Source organism: Periplaneta americana, chromosome 14 (assembly GCF_040183065.1).
Source record: "Periplaneta americana isolate PAMFEO1 chromosome 14, P.americana_PAMFEO1_priV1, whole genome shotgun sequence".
Classification (NCBI taxonomy): Eukaryota; Metazoa; Arthropoda; class Insecta; order Blattodea; family Blattidae; genus Periplaneta; species Periplaneta americana.
This window is the reverse complement of record NC_091130.1, coordinates 64,558,908-64,583,290: the sequence shown is the minus strand read 5'-3', so window position 1 is coordinate 64,583,290 and position 24,383 is coordinate 64,558,908. Positions and strand designations below refer to the sequence as shown.

General features: G+C 34.9%; 1 protein-coding gene across 3 annotated transcripts in view; it reads right to left on the bottom strand.

Annotated features, from left to right (window-relative positions):
* The window catches only part of dimm (basic helix-loop-helix family member dimmed), a 923,739-nt gene that overhangs the window by 641,199 nt on the left and 258,157 nt on the right, over window positions 1–24,383 (bottom strand). For all 3 annotated transcript variants that reach the window (XM_069845433.1, XM_069845434.1, XM_069845436.1), the window contains one exon: window positions 10,608–10,646. The gene's annotated coding sequence lies outside the window, so the exon portion shown is untranslated. The remainder of the gene's footprint in view (window positions 1–10,607; window positions 10,647–24,383) is intronic.

Here is a 24,383-nt window from a genome sequence, read left to right as displayed (position 1 = left end):
ATTAGATGCGTCGTGTTCCTATATCGAACATCTGTTAAGTTAGTGTTCATGAGATGAAACATTCTCTTTGTATGAGCATTACTAACTACTCATACTTGGTATGTTTAGAATAAAACTCGCTAGTTTTTCCAAATTTATAACATTAAAATGATATGATTTTAAACGAGTGAGCACTAAAATTCATTTCTAGCAAGCATTACCTTCTACAAAGACTGCACATTTTATTGCATCTCAAAGTTCATCATATAAATCATCATCATTTACAGCAAAATCAAATGTTTGGAATGAAAATTTTTACATTGTGCAAAAATAAGAGAGAAAAATGTTCGAAGAGAAGAAGAATACGGGAGCCGGGAGTCTGTTAAAATCTAGAGGCAAATACGGAAGATCCGGGAAACACGGGAGAATTGGCAACCATAGTTGCTTGACAGGAACCTAACACACGTTTCAACGTCACATTGCTGACATCGTTAGCCATGGTTGACATACAGGGTGGAAGTGAAATAAATCTGCAGATTTTCAGAACGAATAACTCACGCTGTATGTAAGAAAAAAGTACAATACCATATTGTTGGAAAGTTCATAGCTTTCTCAGAATTGTTTTTCTCCAAATGTTTAACATCCTCTTATTCGATAACTATTGTGGCTAGAATATTAATTTTTGTCCATATCGATAGAAAATCTAATAAAGAATCATTTTTCCCTCTCGCGTATTTCACTAGCGGTTTTCGTATAGCTACATTTAATTTAAAAGCCACTAATTTGAAGCCACTCAACCATACAACCAGAGTCCAACGTTGTATTCAGAGAGGAAGGTTCGCATAGCGAGACAGATTTGAGTTTGTTGACTTCTGACATCTGTATTACGAGAAGAAAGAGCATACTGTTAGCGGCGATGTTGCCAGACTGCTGAAATGGGCCAAGTGCAAGGTCCATCCCGGATGCAGCCCTCGCGAAATTAATCAACAGTAAGTAGATCTATATATTTTACAGTTTAAGCTACGTAGGTCATTAGTTAATCCTGTTGAAAGCAAATTGACATGAGTACCTAAGCTTCAGAGATTCTAACTTCTCATAACTACGTTACTTCAAGTGGAGAGTGGAATTTGCAGTTCCTTTTTTATTGTTAATGGCTAGTTACTTAAAAAGAGGATTTGTGATTTTAAACTATTTCATAGAATACGAAATCATAATTTTAACACAAAATATACAGGATAAAAAGTGCTCAGTGACAGTCCTCTTAAGGGATGAATCCTTAGCATAGTGTGAATGGAAATGTCCTCTAATTTTATTCTTTTGCATTTAGGCTTCCCAGAAATAATTTATTATACATGAGAATATTTATCTCATTATCTTTTAAACACATTTAGAAGTACACATTTTAAAAACGTCTTCACATTAGAATTATCAGTTTCAACAAATATTTTGTATTATGTTGCTGTTACGTTTATTGTTTAAGAATCTATTAATACATTAACTTTATTAATAAAAAAAAAACTTTAAGTACCGGTAATGCATATTTGGAAAAATTGTTACCTAGATCTAGACGTATGCTTTACTCTAACAAGCAAACGTTCTGATGGGGGCAGATAAAAAAGTTATTTTTTTTCTTCCACCATGTTAATAATGTCAAAAGAAGTGCTTATAGAAATTTTGGCCACTCGATCGCAATTACGAGGACCGTAAAAAATAAGTTCGCCAGAGGTCGCTAACAGAAAAAAAAATACAATTTCATTGGACAAATTTATTGGAATGGACACAGAAATTTTTGAGCTATTTTTCAATATATTTTCCATCGGAATTGAGACATTTGTCATATCGTGGGATCGACAGAGAGAGGTGCAGACGCAGTCAAACGCTGGTTCCGATCTGAGGCGGCTGACTTCTACTACACAAAAATTCATTCCATGGTATGACAAACTCAATTCCAGTGGGGGATATGTTGACATATAGCTCAACACTTGCTGTATCTATTTCAATAAATATTTCCATCCAATTGTGCTTTTTTTCTATAAAAGGTCCCAGGGAAAATCACTTTCTGGACAGCCTCGTAATTGAGGTCGAGTGGCCAAAATTTGTATAAGCACTTCTTTTGACATTATTAACATTGTGGAAGAAACAAATTTAACTTTTTTTATCTGCCCCCATCAGAACGTTTACTTGTAAGACCTGAGTGCAGCGGAGTATAGAGAGTTTTGCAGAGCGGAGTGTGCAACAGGTTTTGTTTTCATTTTTTCCCTCACTGCTGAGGAGAAGGGGTGTTTTCATGTGTTGGCAAGTGCTACTGAATTTACTGCGATATTGTAAATATTTCTGGAAATAAAGTTGATTTCCCGCTAAATAAAAATAAATAGCGCAAAATGGCAAAAAGAGATTCTGTTCCTTTGATCTTAAAGATTTACTCTGTGACGTTACTGTCATTGAACACTTTCAAATCTGTGTGTGTGTGTCTGTGTTTGTATATACTCGAAAACCGTTCGTTATATATTTTTTTCATTATACTTTTAGGAATTATGAGAAGGATTGAACTCATTATACATTCTCTTCCAAACTCTAGATTGAGATTGAAAGAAAATGAGCATATTCACATTTTATAAGTGTTGGAATATGTATCTAATCATTTAACAGGGGAAGGGTTAAGTCTCAGTCTGAATTCACAATGTAAAAATAAATAATTTCACGTATAATAAGATAATACTTGGAAGACGGACCAACTCTCGGTAAAGGGGGAGGTTGAGGGAGTAGAACGTTTTATATGCTACTGTATTATTTTCAAATATTGTAATACAATTCAAAATCATCGAGGTTAAAATAATATAAGGCGAATCACAGATATTAACTATGGATAACACGGAAACAAAGATGAATGATAAGCTTTTATAATTATAGGACGCAATTTTGCAACTAAATTTTATTGTTTTCTGAACATAAAACACAAAATACATTAAACATAATGACAAATTTATACCAGACATACATATATATATATAAGACCGAAGATCGCGCTGTAGAAGGACGCTGAGGAGAAGAAAACATTTTATATTTTTGTTATATTATTTTCAAAGATTGTAATAATACATCAGAATCATCAAAATTAAAACGTATCAGAAAAGCTTAGAACCTTATGCTCTGTAGACATTTTGTTGCGGTGTTGTCCTCCATTTGTCAGGGTAATTCAAAATCGTGGTGCGGGGTACATGGTCGAAGATTTTAGCACAGATTCAATCAGGTATTACTGCTTCTTAAATCTGCAGTAGGAAATACACTTGTATGCAACATGTCATAAAGTTATCTTTAAAAATGTGAAAGTTACTAGGTTCACGGTGTTGGAAAATTTTAGTTTCGGGAAATGAGAGAACGAACTAATCAAAAGTGAGAAGTTCATATTTAGATTGGCAAGCCAATTCACACGGTCTCACGTTTTAGGTCATAACTGAAAATTTATTAGAGATATTTAAGACTTTTTTCACCACATTGTTGAGAAAAGTCCATTCTACAAACAGAAAGAAAAATTCCTTTTTCGATTTCCGACTCCCTTAATAGTATTATTTGATTTCTTTTAAGGAGTTCAGTATATTTTATAAAAATTGCTTTGTTTCATTTATCATTTTATCAGTACAGTAAGTCATAAAGAATATCACATGATCTTTCTCGTAATGTACGGCCGTTCTGGTGTTTTGATTCCAAAAAAAAAGTATATTAATATTTTACCATAATATTTATGCTCCGTGTGCATCATTTGCACATACAATTGACTTGTAAATACTTAATATTCCATGCAATTGTATACGAATATACAGGTATCATGACCAAAACTATTTCTTGTGTATGAGAGTTGCTGGAAACATTTATTTCTATGAAAGCCTATAAATCAAGAGATGAGAGTCTATAATAAAAACATCTGTTATGGGCCATGATACAGATGAGAGACAATGAAGAAGAATACTCAGTAAAAAATAAAAGTTTGCTACGAACAATATTTCATGTAAAAGTATGTAGGCCTAACTTTATTCATTTATATTCTCGAGTTCATGAATGTTTTAGTCCTTAAGAGTTCTTCTCTTTATGTTCTCTTAGCGTGTAAAGTAAAAGCACTTTTGTTTATTATCTTTTTACCCTTGGTCTCCTAGACGATAACTACACTCAAAGCTCTTTCCATACAAAGAGAGAAAATACGTCCAACTATTCTAAACTTTTGCATTGTATAAGTGCAGAAGTCGTTTCCTTCTCTTTCAAAGTATTTTGCTTAACCTAATACCAGAATTTAGCACGAAACAACTGAAGTTAAGGCTGAAGAATTTTCATTTAATTGTTAACATTTACAGACTTGCTTCACGAACGATATAAACATGACTGGTTTTTGTTTTGGAATATTTTACGCAGAAATCGAGATTTTAATTAGAGAAAAGATATCTAGAAAAGACGCAGGAAAGGAATTGTAACGTTAAAAGAAATATAATAGATAGATGAAACAGAAAGGTCACTTAAAGAAACCGTTAATGATTAAATGTCTGCTAAAATCTCAAATTGTTATAAAACAATTCTTTAAGTAATTTTTCATTGTTTCGTCTCATTATATGAAATGTAAGACAAACTTTTGATACCGTACTGCGAAATATCAGTTTCAATGAAACCGTGAAAATGGTCGTTTCTTTATGTAGCCAATTTCAATGATAACGATTATGTATTAATTAAATGAATGATGTATTATATTTTGATGCTTCTTTATTTTAATAATTTATATTTTTATGCAATTGGGCCGTGTGAAAAGCAGTTGCTGTATATATGTGATTTCGGTATCAGATGACCTTCAAAAATATTCAAACGAAACGTTTTTAACCTGTTAAAACTTAAAGAAATATTAAACTTAATGTGGATCATCATCATCTGCTTTACGGGTTAAGCATTTTGCCTGTTCCGTACTCAGGGGAATTCATCTTTCATCTTGTTCTAGAACTTCCAATATCTACTGTAGGTATCCTTGGGGTTTGTAATTTAGTACAGACCTAGAAGCATAATTCGGACCATCTGAATTTTGTTTCTGGGTCTGTACTACTGTCTGAACTACAGTACCTACGAAATAACGCATAAGATACCTCCGGCGCGATGGGTAACTTTCAGTTGCATGCGCTATCATATTTAGTGGAAAAAGAAATGCGTTTCGATTACTTTCGCATGCAATGGTTGCATTCGTAAAGTTTAAAGAGAAGTTGAACTGTGTAGATGCACCTTTAAAGAGAAGACTGCGTCTTGTTAAAATTAAATGCGGGATCTATGAATAGGCTATAGAAATGGAAGGAAATATCAAACTTATGTTTCAAATTCCAAACATCCTTAGAACCCCAACCATGCTCACAATAACGATCACAGCCACCGGCGTAGCTCAGTCGGCTAAGGCGCTTGCGCTAGGGTGCGGGTTCTGTTCCTACTTGGGCTGATTACCTGGTTGTGTTTTTTCCGAGGTTTTCTCCAACCGTAAGCAAATGTCAGGTAATTTATAGCGAATCCTCGGCTTCATCTCGTCAAATATCATCTCGCTATCACCAATTTCACCGACGCTAAATAAGCTCGTAGTTGATACAGTGTCGTTCAATAACCAAGTAAAAAAATAGTAAAAAAAATAACAATCACGAACAGCACAAACGTTTTATGCAATTGTAGGGGTTCGACGGATCCCCTGTCGCTTTTCTCGTTTTCGGAACTGTACATAGATCCGACGCTACCATCATCTCTGCCTACTCATTGTGGTTTGAACCTGTTTTGCAGTGGCGTTCTTCAGCTTGTTGCCACTGTTTCACGTACCACGATCTGAGGAGCGAGCCTAAAGTGAGGTCACAAAGTGGATATACTCCCCCCCATATATTACGACATTACGATGGGTATGATTGATTGATTGATATGGACATGTACCTTATAGTTTAACGATACAAGAAATCGATATGAAGATCTTCATTTTCATAGCACAGCCGAATTCTGCGCCACGTCCTGGTAGATGTTTTGCGAAGATAATGAAGGGTCACTGCGTTTGAAGGCATCCTCCACAGCTGCTCGTAATTGTGCAGTTGTGTTAAAGGAGCGATTTCGCACTTTGTCCTTGATGAACCGCCAGATAGCATTATCAGGTGTTGTGAGGTCGGGACTTCGTGGAGGCCGGACAAAAGTCTGCTGCAGGACAATGTATGTCTTCGTTACCAGCTTGTTGCAATTGTGGCACCAACCATTCATTAAGCATGTCCTGGTAGGCTGACCTGTTAATGGATTCTTGGAAGAAGAGGATTGGAAGAAGATCTGCAGATGATTAAGCTCCTTTGCTGGTCTCCACGAAGTCCTGACCTCACTACATCTGATAATGCTCTCTGGGGGTTCATCAAGGACAAAATGTGAAATCACTGCTATAACACAACAGCACAATTACGACCAGCTGTGGAAGATGCCTTCAACGAAGTGACCCTTGATAATCTCCGCAAAACATCTGCCAGGACATGGCGCAGAAATCAGTTGTGCTATGAAAAGGTCTTCATACCGATGTCTTGGATTGTTAAACTTCCAGATACACGTCTATATCAATCAACTAATATCCATCATATTGTCGAAATCATGGGAGGGTACGCCCTCTTTGTGACTTCACTGTATAATAATCTGAAGCCGCCAAGCATTTCGTTATTTCCTTTATTTCAGTTAATGAATAAAAGTTTGTCCGGGCGGGTATCACCGCCTGCAGACGCAGCACGGCTACTCCTTCCAGAACTCGCGTGCTGGAGAAAAGGAGGGAAGTACAAATCGATACACCGAAGTGACGGGGTTGTAGAGATGTAATTTGACATCCCCTTAAAGCAAGAATATAACCTATCACAGCCATATCGCACAGTCATTACTGTTGCGTCACACACACACACACCGATCAGCAAGTTCACCTTTCACTGCAGCCCAGATTTCTCAGAAATGTTTCATATTGCCTAACCTTTTGTGCAAAGTTTATAGAAACTGTACATGTCAAAACTCGGTTTAGGATATTGAAGAGAATAATCACAGTCATTTTAATTACTCAGAAGGAAGTAGAGTTAATACGGTCTTTCTACTGTCCTCTAAAGACATGGCAACTGTAGTTGTGAAAGGTAACACTTTATTGATCAGTGTTGTCTCAAAGTAGCAGTGAAGTTTTCTTTATTACAGATGTGGTCAAATTAATAAACTAAATTAATTATATATGCAACGAAGCTGTATTTATCGGTAGAAATAATGAACAAAAATGTGTTTTGCACAGATATAATGAACAGAAAATTGAGTCTTGAGATTACTAATACTTTGTGAACATTCCCTTATTCTTTATTAACAAGTTGATTTTGTCAGGGATGCTGGAAACCAAAACTCGACACTTTCTTTGAATATCAGAGTCATTTAGCCAGATATCAGACAGTGCTTAAATGAGTCCATATTTTGTTGTAAGCCTCTTTTTGTTCACTTACTGCTTCAGTATAGATCACATATTTTCAATTTCGTTCATGTCCGGTCTTCTTGCTGGCCATGGGAGAATATCTTCTGCAATATATAATTAAAACACCAGTAGTACCAACATAGCCAGAAAAAATATACTTAACAATTGGAAAAATATACCAGAAGATGAAATGTTATGTTTTATTTAACGACGCCAGAAAAAAATCAACTAACATCGACCTGGCCCGGGATCGAACCCGCAACCTTGGGCATAGAAGGCCAGCGCTATACCAGGTCGACCAGAAGATGAAAAGAATCATATTTACAACAATAGAGAATCTGTGAATTATACTGCTAGTTCATATGACGAATTATAAGTTATTATGTTTCCAAGAAATGTAATAAATTTGTCCACGTCTGTATTTTTTCTGCGTGATGTTCAGATTGCTCATTTGATGCATTTACATAACGTATTCGTTAATTTTATATGATATTAAGAGTTGAGTACAGCGTTTTTGAATAATTATTTTTATTCTAATTATTATTCTCTTTTCAATTTCCATATAACTTTAACTTCCCCACACTACTTTTAGTTATACCACAGTCGATTATAGTCACGAAACTCAATACATAGTAAATATGCATCAGTAGATAGTTGCTAACCACTAGGATCGTTAATATCGCCTCATTACAGACAATGCGCAAGAGTACCGGCACAGTCTATTGTTCCTAGCACCCTCATAACTAAAGCTTCGCGACTGTACATACGAGTACTAGACTGTGGTGATACAGTGTCATAACCTTTTGATAGGTGGACATTATGTAAAGTGGGCCAGTTTTCTCATCTTGCTTTCTTTTCCAGTCACTGTTTCACCGCAAATACATTATCTGTTGGATATCGTCGTGATCTAAAACATTCTTATATATCAATACTCTTTACTCAAACTGTAGATAAACATCGCAGTTCATGAAGCGTTTTAAAATAAACCAATTAAAAATTTTAATAATACCGTCATGGCCTTCGAAATGTGATACCTAGAATGAAACAATTGCTAAGCAATAGCGATATATAAATAAAAATAGTAATATAATAATAATAATAATAATAATAATAATAATAATTATTATTATTATTATAAACAATTTACTCGATCCTGGATAAATTCTGGAGTTCAAAGAACGTTTAACGAAGCATGTAACGGGTAAAATTTTGAATTGCAATCGAATTTTAAACTAATTTTTATTGTTCGTGTTTAGTAAGGAGAGAGTTAAGTGACACAATTTTTTGTAGTCTCGGTAAACCTGAACAAGTTCAATAAATCTAAAATCTCTTTCAGTATATTATTTGTTTAGAGACTTCAAGTATCTCTGAGAGCATATAAAATTCAAGGGATACGTTCCATCACCTCTTTGAAGAATAAATTCAAGTCAGCACCGACAGATATGTTCGGTGTCAATTCTAGGAGTTGGCAGCGCTGATGAAATCTCCGATGTCTGCACCCACTTCAAGGAATTGATCTTCGCCGTAAGTATGAAATCGAATAGAACAGGAAGGTATGGTTCCGTCCCGCCATACATAAATCATACGGCACTGGCTGTCAAGTTAGTGTGTGCCGGCATCCAGTCTTCTTATGCAAGCGTCTCAAGTTCAATTCTTTATCAAGCCTTGCAGGTCTTAAAACCGTGTTTTCATAAATGCCGTTCTCTGAAAACAATTACTAATAAATTTGTACAATAAATACAGTTTATAAATTCATAATATTTCGAAATTTTATCACTAAGGAGGCAATGATAATAATATTTTTAGCATTAGTATAATCATTAATACAGTATGGTATAATAAATTAGGATGGAGTAGCATCATCTGTACTTAATCCATTAATTTTATTACACAGAAGATTAATAAAAAGCTGTCTAACTAAAAATGTGGATCGTACTCGAAGACAAAAATCTACTTTCCCATTAATTGAGCCTAAATGTCATAGAAGTGCAGCTCTTAAACATAGTGCTGGTTTCGGCCCAAGATAAAATTACTAACCATTTTCCAAATTTGAAATATTTTAAAATTAAAGCTTTTAAAAAAGAAATTTATAAAATTATTCATGATGTATAATATTAACACGTGTGTATTTTCTTACCATTTCTGTCGTCTACATTCATGTTTTTATTGAATATCACTGGCTTCTGTCTGATTGTCAATTTATATTAAATGTGTTTTTCCCCTCTTTTTCTCGTACTTCTTCTTCTTCTTCGTCTTCTTCTTTTTTTTTGCTCTTGTGTGTTATTTATTGGTTTGAAATAAGTTACTGTATTTAGTAAACTGTCCTTGTAAATTTTATGTTATATTATTGGCTAAGACCACACCGTACACGAGCCTGGCTCTTGCGGTACTGGCTAGAAACATTTTTTCTTTTTTTATAATTTTAATTTGTACTAACTAGCTAGCCAGCTAAATAAATTTAAATTTAAATTAAATAAAAAATTTGGCTACAAATCTTGTGCTCTAATGATTCTCAGCCATAAATTGATATTATTTTTATGTGATTCATTGTGATGTTATTTGCGTATTTGATACTCCATTTTGATACACGTAACTCTATTTTACCCGACATAGACATGTTTAGAGTTATAATTACATTAATTTCAATTTATATGTCACAAATTTGAAGTGAAAATGTATACCTTATATTCACAAGTGTGTATGAACATAACTTATATACCAAACAAAATACTGATAAATTTTTTTTTCCGGAAAACTTGCCATGGTAGCCTATAGTTAATTTAAAACAACGTACATCTAATTTACAAATTCATTCCAAACATTTTGTTTCAAATTTAGGAGAAAGATTTTTCTCTCATTTTCCACTGGCAATAATATGATTGACTTGTTTGGTTGAAACTATTCGCATATTATTCAAATACCAAATTTAATTTTTAACCTTTTATAATGACTCCTAGCATACACAAAATTATTCTATGTTGAGATTTTGGACCTAGCAAATAACTGCTAAATTTGTCATGGCCTGAGAAAAACTGTGTTAACACAAAGTTTGGTTATATTGATTTAGATTCTAACCAGTTATATTGTTGTAAAGTATAATAATAATAATAATAATATAATAATAATAATAATAATAATAATAATAATAATAATAATAATAAACTGCACTCACCGAGGCGTTGAGTGAAACCCAGAACAGTTGCAGACGATTCTGAAATGAGAAAAAGTAATTTGATGTTACTTAAAACCACTCTGAAATGTCTGTATCCAGTGTGTGCTATATACATAAAAGTTTAGGTTTATTACTACAGAAAAATTCTTCTTTTTATCTGGCGTACCTAGTGATTCTGAGTAATGAGTGAAACAGTCGTCAAAGTAGCGTCTGTAACTTAAGCGCTAACGTGCTGATTTACCATCCAGGCAGCCCTGGTTCTATCCCCGGCCAGGTCGTGATATAATTTGTGATGTATAGAGCAGATGTTGCAGTGTGTTTCTCTCAGGGTACACCCATGTCCGTCTATAATTCCAGAAATACGATCCACCTTCCTCTCATTTCATCTATGATCCACAATAGTTAAAAATAGGATGTGGTGAAGTCTCGGTGGCAGTACGTGTTTCCTATCCTTACATACGCGAGGCTTGAAATTCGATCCCTGGGGTTATCAGGCACTCGTGTAGTCATGGAACCTGGATCTGTCGGGGCTGATAATGTTTGATCCACCTGTCATCATCGGATTCACAAATTTCATCCGAGAAACTGTCGGCTTTGGACAACCATCCTATAATATGTAGGGTGATCAGATTCACATTGATAGAAAAGAGAACACAAAGCTTCAAACAGGACATTATTCGAAAAACGAGGACAGAAAATATGTAGCCTACTTTTATTTAGGCTTAGGTCTATACTATACTTTAAATTACGTCAGTATACAGAACAGATTTAGTCTTATATCATGCTTAAAAGTATGTTAATATTTATTTTATTACAAAATAATTATGACAAAACTTAATTTACTAATGATTTTACAGTTAGCTACATATGAAAGCAAAGGAAACTATAATTATTATCAAAAGGAGGAGCAAGGAGAGTTATGAACATCGACAAAGAGTATATTCCGTCGATACTGCTGCCACCTATTGGAAAATTACTTGAAAAAGGCGTCATAACAGATAGTTTCAAAATATCAGGCATACAAGTTACGAAAAGGAGGATATTTCTAGATTTTTTAAAAATTCGCCCTGATCCCGGTCAAAAGCCTAAAAAGGAGGACATGTCCGGATAAAAGAGGACGTTTAATCACCCTAATAATATGTAAGTTGCACAATCAGCCAAAGCAAGTCCCATGCAAGGATCCGTCCCGAGTCCGATCCTCGAAAAGCCAAGACATGAATGATCCAGTCGGCAAACGACCGCCAAACAGAACTGGCGCTGACGGCAGCAGGTCATGGCATAGCCGGTGTTTATAGTTTGTCTTTGTGCTTAACCACTTCAGACCTGAATTTATATTAAAAAAGAAATAAAAAAAACTGGTCACATAATCATTCTGGGGATCCAAAAGTCCCAAATCAAGTCTTCACAGAAAACCAAAATTTGGGGACAATGGGGCAACTATCGGAAGAAGCCCAAGAGGCTCGCAACAAGGACTGTAGAAGATACAGGCAGAATCATACCAGAAAGATGTCAAGAATCCATACTAACAGAGATATACTTTCTATGTTGTTGATTTCAAGTGATCCTGTCATCTCCAGTCTCAGAAAGTTTCAGGACTCAGCACATGTTGATTTATCACCGAATGCTATAAAGTTGCTTACAGACCCTAACATTCCCCTTAATGCTGGAGATAGTGAGACTGATAATGAGTTTTAAGCATTTGTTGGTCTGAAAACATTCTCCTGCTTATGTATTACCTCTTTTAATTTAAATGTCAGTATTTTAATATATCCCTTCTTTATTATGTTAAGATTATATTATTCATTTTATTTTGAGTTAGTATTATTGCCTTTTTACGTCTTCGTTCTCTTTCGAATATTTCTATTTCGTATTATGTTCTGTTTGTGTGATTCAGTCTACTCTATCTCCATTTACGCAAGAGTATTTATTTTCTGTGTACTCAATTATTATGTTTAGTATCTTATTATTACTACTCCTGCTGCTGCTGCTACTAACATTATTAAATGTTACTTTTAAGTGTAATTTCATTGACTTATAAATTACAGGCTAACGTGTTTTTTTTATTTCCCCACTGCTGGACAATAATATTTTATATATTTTTATTATGTTCCAAAGTGTGATGTATTGTGAAAATCTGTAAGATCCTAGATGTTAGATACAATATATGTGAGTGAAAATATAGTAGGTTTTTCCATATCTGCTAAGACCGTGATTAAAATGTGTACGTGTCAGTCCGATAATTATCCCTCCAACACTTAACACAAAATAAATTATTTCTGGTTAAAGTAGTAATAAAATTATTTTAAAATATTGAACATTATCTACAGTAATTTATCTTTTCTAATTGACCAATTTAAAAATATTCTATGCCAACTCCAAAATGTAACATAATTTTTTGTATTCCATAGAGATTCGAACCGACATCCTCGCGAGTTCAGAAATCTCGCGCATCTGAAACTGTCGTCAAATGATAGAATAAGGGTTATATCATGTTATTGTAACATAAAACATTACTACACATGCTTATAGAATGACAAATATTTGGCCAGCTAGATTGGCGAAATTTCACACTATGCGTCTGTAGACAGCAGTGTATGTATACAAGTTGCAGTGTCCAGTCGATCGATCCTAGTGAAACAGAGGAGTACACGAGAACGGAATAAGCAGACCTGATTTTCGAATATGGATGAGCCAATGGGAACAGTAGACAAGCTCACGGATTGTATCGGCAAGTACCCACGTAGGAGACATCCGGCTAATACAATCTTTCCGCGACTGTTCCAAAAGTTAAGGGAAGGAGGGCACGTGCTGTCAAATTACAATTCCATTTCCACACAGCGATTTTTGCTTATAACTTTCGACTCAATCATTTCCGGACCAGAGTTCCTTATCTCAAATTGATACATGTGTCCTTCGCCAACATCCCCCTGAAAGTTTGTAACACCAGCCCGGAAACACTCTGTATAAAACGTAAGATCACATTCTTTCACAGGTTTTGTACTATTGTGTATACTGTATAGGCTATCACTTTTGACGCAATATTTATAAATCAAGAGTTATATTATTTTGGCTATTACGACGGGGTTTTGTATTTAATTTTCATTCTACAAAAACTGTTCGATTTGATGGCACAATCTTCATTTACTACTCTAAAATTCCCACTTAAATTCTATATAATATTATGATCTATGACAAACGAACGCTCAATGGAAATACGTTGTGTTGTTTGCACAGATCTATGTTCTCCTTGACTTTACCTTCGACTTTGTTTCGTGCGCTTTCTGAAATATGTAAACCAGATAATTTTGCGGATGTCTATTGTACACTCGCTCCGATAAATCGTCCAGTTTATCGCAGTCGACTTGTTTTACCCGTTCTGAAGACAGAAATGAAGAAGAACTCGATTCACATCAGTCCCCGTAATGGAGTTTGTTTCATTTCCCGCGCCAGCCCATCTTCCTTACACCCACCTGTATTTCTGAGAACTGTGCCTTCAAACAGACTAGCATTTCATTCAGAGATGAGGAATCGATCTTTTGACTTTGAAAGAAATATCCGGAGCAAGATGAGTAACATAATTATAACTTAAAATAGAATTCTTTAATAAATATAGCCTAGTGAAATTATTTTGGCTATTCTCATATACTACAAAACATCGAACTTGCTCCTCTTTAGTTTCTCATACATTATTTAAGCAATCCACTTCACAAGGAATGACGAACATTTTTCTCTTTCTATATTTACAGAGCGTTTCAGGTTAGAGGATTGAAAGAAGAGGTCATCATAATGTTATACCATAATTACGTTGTTTTATGCTATGTTAATGATTATTAGATTCTTAGGTAGTATCATGGCATTTTCAGGGTGGAAAATCTATCCGTCCACAAGTGTGTATATGAATATTCAATACCTGTTCTGAAACGTAAAAATTATACTGGAATTTATTACTACAGATGGTTTATTAATTAGGATTTCGTACTAATTTCTCATTATTCTGCACAGTGGCGACTCGTGATATTTTTTGTATGTAGGATATGAAACTGACAACTGATGACCAAGACAGAAACTAATATTAATAATAGTATAATATTAGTAATAACAACAATAATAATAATAACAATAATAATAATAATAATAATAATAGAGCATGCAAAATCAATGTAAGTAGGCCTATGTTAGTCTTTGACTCACCATTTTAGAACCGGCAATTTATTAGTAGTGAAGTTCGATTCTCCTTCCCTTTTTAGTTGCGAAGATGGCTCCTCAGCCATTGTACTGCCCGATATTTACCGATGCTCCATCGTACGTTTGTGCAATTAATTTCTTGCTACAGTTAAATTCTTCTAAACGCTCAAATACAACTCCAAATATTCTTTCGGCTGTCCTGTCATCTGAAAGTCCTGTTAATTCTTGTATTTATTATAGCTCGTTCTGTTTATTTTTATGTAATATTTTTTTTATTCATTTTGTTTTTTATATTATATCATTTTAAATTATTTATTATTTAGTTTATTATATTCTTTTAAAATGACAAATGAACTGCATTTAAGGAGGCTATAAGGGTACTCGAAAATTCTTATTGTAGTCTCTGACAGGGTCTCAACCACCAAGAGAGAAGTGTCGTAGTATTAGGATACGCGGTCATATCCTCAAACACGGTTAAACTCAAGCTGTACCATACCCTCCTCACCCTCCCCTGTCCACTAACTTCACTGCTAGAAATACCGTTTGCTGTAAGATGTATGGATGGTTCCTCGGAAGTTATTTCTGAGCTTTGCAGTGGGACAACTCACGACAGAAAATGGAAGCTTAAAGGAAATTAATACGTCGGGTCGCATTGAAAATCAAAATCTGTAATTAAAATGTTTTCTATCCTCAGAGACTGTAGGGTCATCCTCATTTCCTTCATGGAGGAATCGCCACTGATTCTGCATGTGGAATAAATTTGCTAAGTATGCTCATAATGAGGACAACATTTCAGCTAAAGAAATGTTTTTCTTTCGTTATCTTTGCCGTTGTAGCGACACAACAGTCATAATTGTTGTTAATAATTTATGCGAATGTCATCATAGAAGAAAGTTGGGAGCAAAGACGTAGTGCAATACTAAATAATAGATATTTCACATAAATATCATATTATTTGTCGATGATTCAGCACTCTTAACAACAATAGAGAATCCTGCAAAGATTTGGTACACAGTTTACACAAAATGTATCAAAGCTCGACATAATTACATCAAATGAAAAAAAAAATGATAGATATTGTTCTGCCGCTTTTATCATTGAAGCACTAGCGCGCCATCTAGGATGTCCTAGTTCGATTCTCGGCATGGTAGTGAACAAAGACGTTGCAGAAGGTTTTTATTGACGTACTCTCATTTCTATCTCCACATTCCACTCATTTCATGTATCTGCATTTGTTAAAATAGACTGGAATGAAGTCTAAGGGGTATTACAGGTTTTCAATGCTGATAGACTTGGTGCTTCGAACCCTTTAAAAAAAAGGTAGTACAATCTATTAGATACAGTGCGGCCTTTTGTATCTCTGAATAGCTTGAAAATACTGCAGGGTTAATAATCAGGCATACTAGAAGCATAATGTAAGTATAACGATAATCAATAACATTCAAATCGTTGTAACTAACTGATCATCCAACTATTGATGAAGAGACAGTCACGTGATGTCATATATCTCTATCTGCGCAGATGCGCCCAGGACTGGGTCGTCTTCGTACTTGACAGCCACTATACACAAGCATCAGCTTAGTTGATTAAGTAAAGTCAGTGGAACCCAGGTGGTCTCATTAGCAAGCAAACAGATGGCTGTTAACGTTAATGTAAACACGCTGCCCATATTCTGACCATGTGGATAAGGAATGACTAGCTATTAATATACCTTGCAGGCACTCGAGAGAACGTGGTAGCAACATTCATCCAATGAAAGCTTCACAATGGTATACGTTACGATAATACTTATTCCGAATAATTTGTACCTTCTAGTTATGTAAATGATTCGTGTTCTTTGCGCTTTGCGTTTTATCCTGGGATTCTAATTTGGTTCTTCCATTTCCATACGGGCCACTTTTATTTCTTCATCCACTTGCCTCATTTGAAAGAAATCCCTTTGGAAGTCTTTCGTAGCCCAGCAAAGTTCGTCTTCAATCTTCTATTCTTTTATATTGGGAAGAGCTGTGTTTTGTCTCCTCGGTAGTGTGGTCTACAACATACAGTATTAGTTGTTGAGTTCGAGGTTCGAGGGTTCAAAAACCGGTCGAGTAAGACAGGATTTTAAAGGACAACAAAACCAATACAATAATAGTTTTCTCCTGGAGGGAAGTAAAGAGTTGGAGGTCCATTCTTATACACCGTGTTCTGCTTAGAGGAATCGAGAAATAAGTTATAATTTCAAGTATAAATAACAGTTTTATAACATAACTTGTTATATAACTTGATATAAAAACTTCCAGAGTTTCGGAGAATAGTCAGTGCAACTCGATGTGTGCGCCTCGAGTTACCCTGCGTACTCAACCTCCTACCAAGTGTTCTGTAACACTAGTGCAGCTTCATCTGTAATGCGTTGTCTCGGTTCTACCAAAATGTCAATTCTACCACGTTGGTATACAACACCCTTCACAAAGACCCAAAAAAAAGAATCAATGGGGTCAGATCGGGTGACGTAGTGGCCAGACAAGGGGTCCTCTTTTCCGATCGACCTATCGGGAAAGTTTCCAACCAAGAAGTCACGCACTGCTCCATTGTAATAGGGTGGAGCCGCATATTGTTGAAAAATCGACCCCGGAACCCTTCGCTTAGCGCACGAATGCTCTACCGAAAAAAATTGTGACGGTGTTGTATAATTCCTGGGGTAGCTCAGTGGGTAGAGCATTCGTGCGCTAAGCGAAGGGTCCTGGAACAATTTTTCCTTGAAATTATTCAATATAGAGTTTTACAGTGTTTAGTAATGGTTGTTTATTTTATTTCAATATGCAATTTGTTTTGTTGGGATATTGACAAAAATAATTAGTTAATAGTACAACATTTATATATTCTTAATATATTAAGCATTTACCATAAATAATTTTCACCAATTTAAGTTTGTTAAAATTTTATTTTGAATAATTTCAATTTTATTAGGCCTATGTTATTTAAATATTTTATTTAAATTTTTATTAAACTATTTATATTTACTGCTGTATTTTAGTTTGTATGATCAATATTTTTATTAAATCATTAAAATGTAATGATAGCAATTTTTTAATTTTTTTGTTGGAAATTGTTTCTTTTCTGATCGTAAGATTTATTATCCTAATCATATTATCAACAGTTTTATCGCTAAAAGTACCTTATGTTCTAGGAGATACAGATAATTTCACTCCCAAAAATTCTTTAGCAACCCCAACGCTTATTCAACTAGAATTGTAGCCTATATCTTTTTCGCATAGTATACTATTTTACGATAAATTCGTAATTCTATACCAGTTAATTGTTGTTTATGGCTGAGAAGTTCTTTACTTATCTCAATGACGCATTCTTTATAATTCATTATTATTATTATTATTATTATTATTATTGTTATTATTATTATTATTATTATTGGACAATTGGCTATTATTTATAGCTTATTTCATCTTAAATCTTACAGCTAATTGTCCATTTATTCTAATTCCATTACCCTAATTCCTACAAACACGTTTCACGCAATCACACGGTTATCTTTAAATTTTCTGCCATTGTTTAAGTCTTAACTTATTTCGTGATGTCTGACCGTGAAACAGGGGGCCCGGGTCCGAATTCTGGTTGAGGCGATTTACCTGATTGAGGTTTTTTTCCTGAGTTTTCCCTCAACCCATTAAGAGCCAATGCTGGATAACATTCGGCGCTGGACCCCGGACTCATTTCCCTGGTATTTTCACCTTCGTGACGGTACATAACTATAGAAATTAATAAAGCGTCGTATAATAACCCAATGAAAAAAAAGTATTTGGTTTTTACAGTGCTAACATTCTTCAAGTAATAAATTATATTGGTGATAGCTTGAAATATAAATCCCCCATTCTCAAAATCAAGTTCCAACAAATTTCGTTTCATTTTGTGTTACCATACCATCTTTATTTAGTTGTACCACAGTCTAGTATATACAGTCACAAGCTCAATACGTAGTAAATATGCATCCATAGATAGTTGCTAACCACTAGGATCGCTAATATCGCCTCATTACAGACAATGAGAAATAGTACAGGCACAGTCTACTGTTCCTAGCACCCTCACAACTCAAGCTTCGTGACTGTATATACTAGACTGTGGTTGTACGGTACTTGCAAATTCTGCTAATTCGTTTCGGATTGAAGTATAACACAGAAATTAGGCTAATTAGTGCAGAAAAGTAGTGATAAAAATCACGAGTAATTGAAATCTGTAATACTTGTAGATATTAGAAGTCTAGACACTCTGTATAAGAAGTCGACAAGTTACCGCTTATCACGTGATCACTGCAGGTAGTGAAGAGTGATCAATTAACCATCCGGAACTATTCTGCGGGTTGGTGAAGATAATGAAGCACACATGTAACCACTGAGTTGTGCTTCTGTGTGAGTCCGCAATTCACTGCGCTTGACAGAAAAGCGATAGGGCTACGCAGTTTCCTTTGTTTCGTACTACGACGGAAATGAGAAGAAACAAAGGAATAATTGTAAGGAATTCTTTGAGCTTATTCAGGACAGCTCTCTTACCAACTTTCGTACTTACTGCATTGTCTACGGGCGGTTCAAAAGTTGTTTCAATTTGAGTTCCGAAGCCTTTCAATTTTTAACCCTCTACGTCAGAGTAAATCATTCTATTGTTACTAGTAAACAGATAATTTTGTTACGATAATGATAGTGATATTGTTATCAGTCATCACCATTATTATGGTTACCCTCATCAGTCATTATCACCAGTCACCACTACTATCATTACCACTATTAAACTCATCAATAATGATCATAATTACACTCATCCATTACTATAACCAGTATTGTCGTCAGTAATGAAAATTATCATCATTACGCGCATAAATCACCATTATCGCCAGTATTATAGCTCATCTCCACTGTCATTAGCATAAATATACTCATCCGTAATCATTATTCTAATCACTTATAATTATTAGGCCTACCATCAGTCCTAACCTCTATCAGTATACTCATAAGTTATTACCAGTACTGCAAATTACAGTATATTAATCCTAAGCACAATCATAATTACAGTCGTCGTCATCATCATCATCAGTATTACATCAGTCATAACCACAACTATAATCACTACACTCATCAGTTATTATTATTGTAACAATTACTATCAACTACCATAAGCTTTACACTCATCATCATCATCATCATCATCATCATCATCATCATCATTGTTCATAACTACCATAATCATTACACTCATCTCACCATCATCACCATTACTACCATCATTCACAACCGTAATTACTAATATCGCATTCATCAATCATCATCATCATCAGTACTACAATCATTCAAATTATCATCATTAGATTATCATTTAGCAACCATATCATATTATCTTCTGGCTTAGTTGCCTTATAAGTGGTGCCTTGTTGGTATCACGTATGAGGTTCAAACCTGTCTTCGGACAGTTGACTAAACAACAAGACTATCATTAAAATCATCAATCATCACGAGTACTATCATCACTAGCACTATCATCACTCATAATCACCAACATCATCACTAGTTTGCTAGACTCATCAGAACTATCATCATTCATAACTATTTTCGTTATCATTGCGCTCATCACCATCATGATCAGTGCTACCATCATTCGTAACTACTATAATTATTACATTACACTCATGTTACCATCATTCACAACCGTAATTACTAATATCGCATTCATCAATCATCATCATCATCAGTACTACAATCATTCAAATTATCATCATTAGATTATCATTTAGCAACCATATCATATTATCTTCTGGCTTAGTTGCCTTATAAGTGGTGCCTTGTTGGTATCACGTATGAGGTTCAAACCTGTCTTCGGACAGTTGACTAAACAACAAGACTATCATTAAAATCATCAATCATCACGAGTACTATCATCACTAGCACTATCATCACTCATAATCACCAACATCATCACTAGTTTGCTAGACTCATCAGAACTATCATCATTCATAACTATTTTCGTTATCATTGCGCTCATCACCATCATGATCAGTGCTACCATCATTCGTAACTACTATAATTATTACATTACACTCATGTTACCATCATTACAAGTACTATAATGTTATTATTCATAACCATAACAATTACCATTGCACTCCTCAGTCACCATCCTCGTCCCCATTACTATAATCATTCAAAATCATCACCACTATCATTACACTCATGTTACCATTACACTCATGTCATCATCACCACCAGTACCATCATTCATAACTACCATTATTTTTACACTTACCAGTTACCATCATCATCATCACTATCACAAGCATTATCATCATTCTTAACACCAGTACCATCATTCATAACTACTATTACCAGTTACCATTATCATTATCACAAGTGTTATCATCATCACCACCACCACCATCATAATTACACTCATGTCACCATCACCAGTACCATCATTCATAACCACCATTATCATTACACTTACCAGTCACCATCATAATTATCATCATAATCATCATCACAAGTATCATCATTCATAAACACCAGTATCATCATTATTGCACTCATTTCACCACCATCACCAGTACCATCATTCATAACCACCATTATCATTACCCTTACCAGTCACCATCATAATTATCATCATAATCATCACCATCATCATCACAAGTACCATCATTCATAACCACCATTACCATTACACTTACCAGTTAACATCATCATCATCATCATCATCATCATCTGTATTATTATTCATAACCACCGCCACCACCACCATCACCATCATTACACTCATGTCACCATCATAAGCACTATCATCATTCATAGCCACCATCATTACCATTGAATTATTCGTCACCATCATCAGTACTACCATCATTCATAAGTAAATTGTGTCTTTAATTTTCTTTTTCTTAAACTAATTGAGTTAAAATTTGAAGTTTACTACACGTGTACTTTTGTAGTTTCTATTGTAAAGATTGTATTTTACAATGTATTTTTGTGCGGGATGAATAGTCTTAAATTTTATAAAATATTTTGTATAACTATACAACTATACCTGAGCACGAGCCTCAGCTCTTTCAGGCTGCAATACCTGACGTAGTGATGACCTAATGTATGAAATATATACGAGTAAATTTCTATTTGAATTTATGCCTCGACTTATTTCTTCATCTGAATGTACAGTTAGAACTAATTTTCAAATCGTTGCTTCTATGTGTTTTACTAGTAATGGACTGGATGGATCCAAGCTACTAGGCCTCTTCTGAGTAACCCACTATTGCTTCCTTACCCATCTGGAATTAAAAAATAAATTCAGTACAGTATGTAATAGTAAGAAAGCGAAGCAGACTGGTGCCGACAGACAGACGCGCGTGTGCCGCGTCTCTCGGAGCGATGCTGGTCACAGCTCTTCCCGCTGATCAGCAATTCATAAAGCGTGCTCATCCTATCGTTCTCCATTGTCTCGGAGGTAACGGAACAGATGCAAATGGAATTTATCGAACTGCTTGTGAACGATATGTTGGACGGGGAATTGAACAACCACTATGAATCACATTATTGTCGTCGCTAGAGGGCCTTGCTTTCAATAGCCCATTGATTCGAGTATTAAAAAAAATTCTCCAAGCTGATTATAATTTTATTCTGCATTACGGACAAGAGGATAGAGATTCATGCTCTTGTAACTGCAGGAGAGAAATGGGATGACAAATAATGTCTTGTCAGGGAAAATGTAGTAATTTTTAATTTCTTAAAATATTACAGTAGGCCTAAATGAATTCTTTGCCTTGAGTTTAATGTTTCTAATACATCTGCACATGAAAGTAGCAGGTATTGAATTGAAGACATTATTACAAAAACAACACTAGTCAAAATTGCTATTCTTCAGGAGAACAATAAAAAAATAAAAGAATAACACATGTCAGCTCCTCCCGTTCAACTGTTTTTTTTATTTTTTTTTTTATTGAACAACATGCTCCATTACAGAGTAATACTACATGTTTTAGATTTTCCGTTTCCTACGATAAATATACATTTGGATACATTGATATTACCTAAGGAAGATAGATAATTAATACAAATACATATATATGGCTTAACCTAAATGAAAAGAAAAGAAAGTATATATACATGATTGGAATATATTGCAATTGTTTTTTTTTTAACAAATTGATAATTGTATAAAAATTGAATGATAAATGTGTGTATCCTAGTTATAAATGCATTGCTACAATTGTTCAAAATCTATTGAATTGATGAAGGCAATGAATGGTTGAAGATGAAATTTTATAAGTTGATATTTGTTAGGTGGCCAACTTGCTGTCTTCGAGATGCTGTTTCTTAGAATTCCCCTTTGTTTTCTTAATATTGTGCAATCATACAGCAAGTGATCTATAGTCTGACCTCCACTATTACACGGACATGTTGCACTCTCCAGTAACTTGAATCGATGGAGGTAGGCTCTAGTCATCCCGTGTCCTGTCACCATTGACGTGAAGATGCCTGTAATATTTAATTCCATCTTAAGCCGCTCCTTTACATTAGGAAAGTAGGATTTTGTTATCGCTGCCTTTGTGGTGTCGTCCCATTCTTTCTGTCATTTTAGTTTTCCTTCTTCCTCTATTTCACTTTGAATTATACTTTTTGGTATTTTATCATAACATACTGCTGCATCCTTGTTTCGTGCCGCTGCCTTCGCTAGTCGATCCGCAAGTTCATTACCGTATGTTCCGACGTGGGGCTTGATCCAGAAGAATTCTATCGTCCAGTTTACTTTCTCCAAAATTAAGACTTTCTTCCTGATTTCTTCTATAAGATATTTGTGGTTGTGATTGTTCTTTAAGGAGTCTATTGTTATTCTGCTGTCTGTGAGAATTGCTGCTGTGCGTGGTCTGTTGTCCCTTGATGTCAATTGTTTCTATTGCTTCCAATGCTTTAATGATTGCTACCTGCTCGGCTTGATTGGTGGAACATCTGTAATTTAGTTTGAATTTTAATTGGTTGGTGAGTTCATTTCTGACGAAGATGGCGATACCTGCTCCAACTCCATACTCACTCTTACTCCCATCCGTGAATATTTGAAGGGTGTAGTCCTTATCTTCTGATCCCTCGTTGATCTTGACAGCGTCTGCTAGGTGAGGCCAGTTTTTGATTTCCACTTCTCGGTCTATGGTATAAGTTTGGTTTTTTACTCTTCCTTTCATTATGTTGTATAATTTAAGTGCCTCCTCAATTTTTATGGTAATGGGAGTTATTCCTGACAGCATACACAGAGCTTCGGTAGATGTTGTGCGAAAGGCTTTTGATATCCTTATGTTGATTAGTCTTTGGACTCTAGTATATTTCGCTTTGTTAGAATCGTACTTCATAGCTTCAGCCCATACTGGTGCTCCATATAGCAAGAGAGGTAGTATGGCTCCCTTATATATCGTCTTCAGAGCTTTATGTTGCAGTCCCCAAGTTATTTTGGCTGATCTGGATAAAGTATGGATTAATTTAGCACATCTTTCAACTGCGTAGTTTACATATTCACTGAATTTAAACTTGTCATCGAGGATTATTCCTAGATATTTCATCTTCGTGATTTGTT